The sequence below is a fragment of the Quercus robur genome, chromosome 10, assembly GCF_932294415.1.
Source record: "Quercus robur chromosome 10, dhQueRobu3.1, whole genome shotgun sequence".
Taxonomy (NCBI): Eukaryota; Viridiplantae; Streptophyta; class Magnoliopsida; order Fagales; family Fagaceae; genus Quercus; species Quercus robur.
This window is the reverse complement of record NC_065543.1, coordinates 34976670-34982669: the sequence shown is the minus strand read 5'-3', so window position 1 is coordinate 34982669 and position 6000 is coordinate 34976670.

Below are 6000 nucleotides of genomic sequence, written 5' to 3'. Positions count from 1 at the left end.
CCTTTGCAATTGTGTTTCATTAGGTTTTTTTTTTAATTAAACTTAAAGACAAAAGTGTATATATGTTTTTCCTTTGCAATATTTACACTTTGTTTGTTTTGATAATAAAATATATATATATATATATTTTTTTTTTTTTTTTCATAAAAATGATTCGTTTTTGGATTTTTTTTTTTTTTTTTTTTTGGGAAAACATACTGGTTTTCCTTTGTTTTGATGTCACTTTGAAAATGAGAAAGAAATATTTTTTTGTGCGGAGTACATTTGTAATGATTTGTTGAATATGTAACGTTTGGAAGATGTTTTCCGTTATATTGAGCTTATTTTTAGTTGATCACAAAAGTGTTTTCTTGCAACTTATGGTTTCGTTCTACGTACCAAACACCAAAACATACATAGAATTTTTCCTAGAAAACATTTTCCACCAATACAAGCTAGCATTAATTTTTATTAACCACTTATTGGTCTTTTCAGTCTTAAAGGGATGAATGTGGTAAAGGTTTCTATAAGTAAAGCACATCAAACAATAGATAGTGTCTTAGTTTGGAAATGGTCTGGCTATGAATTTGATGAAGAAGACAAAGCATTACAATTGTATCGATCTCTAATAGGAATACATTAAAAGATATATTTATTTCCAAAAGGACAAACACATTTTGCTAAAGTATTCATCTCTTAGTGAATTTATTTTTATTTTTTAATTTTATTATTATTATTATTTTTTTTTTTTTTTGTTTTTTTTTTTTGGTGTGTGTGTAAAGTGATGAAGAATTATGTACATTAAGAAGCCCAATCTATGGAGTGGCATAGGTTACATGAGCCTATCTTGTGAAGCCAGAAAAGAAGTCCGAGGGTCATAAAACCCAATACATGACATAAAGTTGTTGAGATTAATGAAAGACTCGTTGCATGTAGAGAGATTGCACAAAAAGCCCAACACGTGTTGGTAATCATCCATTAAATTATTGGGCTTTGGCTTTTTAAGAATTAAGCTCAAACAATACTCAAGAAAGAAAATTTTCTAGAGCACATAAGAGTTAATGTGGTATTCAAATTAATTTAGTGTTGGAACTTAAGAGAGACTTTTACGAAAAAGAAATTAAAAAAAATAGCCAGTGAGAAATAAGCTCTTTAAGTCTCTTAACATAATAACAGTCGAGAGTTCATTTAGGCAATGCAATTTTGCTTCTCATGCTCTAGCAAGATGGTCTTTAGAATGTAATTTTTTTGGTTCCTTAATGTCGGCAATTGTCCCCCTTGTTTTGTTTCAGTTGTGAGGGGTGAGATAGGCTAGTCTATGTAGTTTTGTTTTCTCTTACGCTTTGTTTTGTTTGTTTCGATGTTAATATTTTTTTAGAAAATGAATTATTTTTTAAAAGTATTTTCTATTTAACTATCTCATTTTCCTATGTTTGGTAGTAATCTTAAATGAGTTGGAAACAAACTCTCAACTTCCCTTATTTAGCTGGTCGTGAGATAAAGTTGTTTTCCAAAAAAAAAAAAAAAATTAGTGGAAAAAAATATTTAAAAAATAAGTCATACTTTTTTTTGTTGACTAAAATAGTTTTCCTTTTACTCGTTTTTTCTAATACTACCAAACAATAAAAAACACAGAAAATTATCTTTACACAAGGTTTTCCATAAAAACAAATAAAGCATTAATAAAGATTCATGAGGAAAAAAAAAATCATTGTGGACAGCAGGTCTATAATGGATTTTATAAAATGGGAAAGGCTTGTGTCCAGTGAAAATTTTCACTGGACATGGCAAGATTTGGACACGTGTCCAAGAACCAACGTGTCCGGTGAAAACTTTCACTGGACACAAGTCGAACCCTTATAAAATGAGTCATAGACTATAATGTGCCTTCCGTATTAATTCATTCTAACTGTTCTGCACATGTCTAACAATTCTACAGGAAATATATATTTTCAAGGCTACAGAAAATATTTTAAAATTTAAAACCACTGGAAATATTTAGTGTTCTAAAAAATATTTACTATAAATAAATATATACACACACCGTTCTTCAATGGCAGCTCTATGTTTAAGCGCGGGTTATCGCAAGACCATACCGACTTGCAAAATAAAATGTATGTATACTCTTGCAAAAAAAAAAAAATATATATATATATATATATATACTAAACTAACTTATTCCGTCTACCATTGTAAAAATGTTGAACACCTTGACTTGAGAATCACAAAAATAAGAGTAATTTTATATTTTTACAATAATCTTATAGCAAATCATAAGTGGTAAGTTGTTATTAATTCTAATTGAGACCCAATACTGATATCACTTTTTTACCTACCAATAACAGTTTTTCGCATAAAATTTATTGTAAAAATATTATAGACATAGTATTACTCCAAAAATAATTCTGGGCCCCAAACATAATCCCTAACCCCTTAAAAAAAAGGCTTAAATAACATCAATAAAAATTAACCCAAATAACAACAAAAAAATTACTCAAACAAAAAACAAGACTAGACCAAACAATACTAAGCGAACAAATTATTCAATAAAAAGCATATTAGAAAAAAAAAAAAAAAAAAAAGATTAAAATCTCTAATCATTCAAATTTACAACTTGTTCACTCATTTAGTAAAATTAATCTATAATTTCATTTTTCCTTAAAAAATAGTACAAGAGAAATATTGTAATCGTGTATTCTCTTTGGTGGTAACAATAGTTATACTCTCTTTAGTTTTGCAATTGCAACAATTTTGTTCTTTCTAGCAACTCGGCTTGTAGTAGTAGCAGATACTTTATATATATATATATATTGTAGGGTCTCATTTTTCAGCCCAATTCCACACGATGGGTGGGATCTTGGACCAGCGGGTCCAATACAATGAATTTGTAGAGAGTGGGCTAAAAGGCTAGGCCTTGGTGTACGGACAGCCGTTAGTCATAGTGTTCAAGATGATCGCACAGAAGTGAACTGTGCTTATCCAAGAAGGCTTTCTCCTCGGCACGGCCTAGGTGGCTCCGGTTCTTGGCCCTGGTCTCCCCCCTTTCTGGATTGCTTCCTCCTCCTTTTATACTAGCTTTTCCCCTCCCTCAAACATCCACGTGTAGGTTTAGCTTTATAGGGCTGATACTTGTCCCATCAGCCCATACCAAAAGTGGTTGGGGGTGGTTGTAAAAGCTAAAAAGCATGGCTCTGTCAAGGGCAAAGTACTTAATTGCAATAATGACAGTCTTTCCCTTGTTCTTTGTCGTCACATTGTTCAGGGGTCCTTTCCCCATTAATGCAGCCAGGACGTTTGTTGGCGCATTCAACGCGGAGGTGACAACTTTTCCTTGAACCGCTCCTACACTGTACCCCAGCGCGCGTCCTACTGTACTCGCCCTTTCTTCTGGGAGCACTTTGGGGGCTATCTTTGATGGCATGCCGTTCCTTCCTTCTAGGTTTTGGGATGCCAAGGACAGGATTTTCCTCGGCTATATCTCTAGGCCATTTGGACTTTCGTTGCATGTCCTCGGCAACGTCTCTCCTCGATGCGGGCCTTGGGCCCTAATGTAAAGTGGGCCGGGATCACAAATTCTCTGGCCCCACATATATATATATATATATATATATATCCTCTCTTTTTTTCTTCTCTATTATCATTTCAGACCCTCTCTCACTTTATTACTCTTATCTGAGCATTCACAATTCTCACTTTATCTATTAACAGTATATTTTTTCGTAAAAAGAAATTGTAATACTTCATATATTTGCTTCTTCTTTTTTTGAAATATTAATATTTTTTTTAGTTATCTCTTTATAAGATTTTATATAGTTTGAATTTCTTAACTATCACCCTAAAAAAATTCCTAGAGCCACCACGATTATTCTCATTTCTCATAGTTAATACTAATGACTAATTAATGACTACTTTAAACCCCAGTGTTAATAAATTTGTCTCCATAATATCCAATATATTCTTATAACCCAATCCGGTATATAGTAGCTACTCTTTTTTTTTTGGAAATATATATAGTAGCTACTAAAAAATTAAAAATTGATGTATATATTATATAAATCAATCGCTCACTTATTTAGATCTCCATGACTTGAAGAACTGTTACTTAAAAAAAAAAAAATGAAATAATTTTAAATAAATATGCTTTCAGAGTTTTCAGAAAATGAAAATTACTCTGACAGAAACATTAACTTCTAAAGCACAAACAAATGTGCTAATTTAAATTTAATGAATTGTATACTGCTATGAAATACCTAAGAGAAACTAATCAACTAGAAGAAGAAAAAAAAAAACATACGGTTTAATTAGAACACCATATCAGAAAAGAACATAGAAAAAGAAAACTTTATATACGAGAAAGAACATCTTAACATATATAACAAAAAAGGTAGGTACATCTCATGAAGAATATGGACAAATAATAGAACTAATTCCTACAGCAGTAGTGTTCCTCAGAATCAATTAATTCCAGAGGCCTAAGAAAGTTAGACCTTCCAGCGTTTGTTGCATTTGACACAAGTTACATACGTTGTCATGGGTTCATCAGCACTCCGGGTCTGCATTTGGTAATAAGTACACTTGCGCTCACGACACCGGCTACATTGGAACATATCAGTTGTGGCCTTTTCTTCCTCATCAGCATCATGCACACATCTTTTCAACCTTTTCAACTGTATCTGAATATTCTCACTCTGCCTCTTGTGACTGGCCATCTCCTCGGCACTCATGGTTACAAGACTCTCAGGCTTGATCTCTCCAAGAAGCACCTTCCTCCTCAAATCTGGGTTCTTTGGGTCTTTGAGATTGAACAAGATTGATTGATAATTTGCTTTCTTGATGGGATTAGACCACCCAATCCCTTCAAACAACACAGACTCTACTGTAGAAGCCATTTGAACTGGGTCTATTGATGGTGATATCCTCTCATCAGTTTCAAAAGAAACTCTGGAAAAGGCCTCTGTTAGCAGTTTCCTAACCCTCTCACGATAACCAGAGTTTTTGTTGATGGGCTTGGAATCTTGATGATTGTTCTTCAGAGCGTTAGGATTAGGAATGCGAAACTTGATTATCATCCTCTTTCCGTTTGGAACCCCAGAATCTTTTCCAAAGACACCAACTTTACAGTCGTTGATGATGGGTGCCTTGGAATCTTGATGACCAAGAAAAGCCATACCCACATCTGTTTTTGGTTTGGGAAGCCGAAACCTAAAAACCTGTGTCTCTTTCATTGTCACAAGAAAACGTGTGGTGAGATTGTTGATAATGGTTACAAGAATCTCCGGCTTGATCTCTCCCAAGAACACAACCTTTAATTCTCCAAAGAGAAGTAGTACGTTTTAGCAACTTTTCTATAATTTCAGAAACTCTAACAAGGATTATAAAACAGAGGCTATATATTTAATTATTTATGCCTTGGAATTCAAGGAATTTGAGTTGGATTCGGATTCGGAATAGGATTAGCAAATTTGAAAACACGGCGGTGATGTTATAGCCGTTGGGGGGCTATTGGGTATTGGGGTTGTATGCTAAAACATGTTTGCTGTTTGGTTTGGGCTGGGAGGTGAATTTTAATTTTATTTCATTTTTCTTTTGTTTATTTAATTTTTACTATTGGAAATAGAGAGGTTTTAAGTTTTGAGGATTTGGATTACAAAGTTCAATTACACTTAAATTTTTTTTTTTTTTTTTAATTTGAGAGTAAAAAAAGGAAAATGTTAAAATGTAAGAAAAAAAAAATCATTAATTCAAGGGTTGAGATTGACTTTTGATCTCTATGCCTAAAGTATTGTATCGGATCATAATCCAAGATCTAATACTAAATTACTGGGTGGCTTATAATTTTTTAATGGGTACCCGCTCACCCCTCTGCAATTGTGTTTCATTAGGGTTTTTTTTTTTTTTTTTTTTAATTAAACTTAAAGGCAGAAGTGTATATATGTTTTTCCTTTGCAATATTTACACTCTGTTTGTTTTTATAATAAAAATATATATATCTTTTTCATAAATATGATTTGTTTTTAGGTT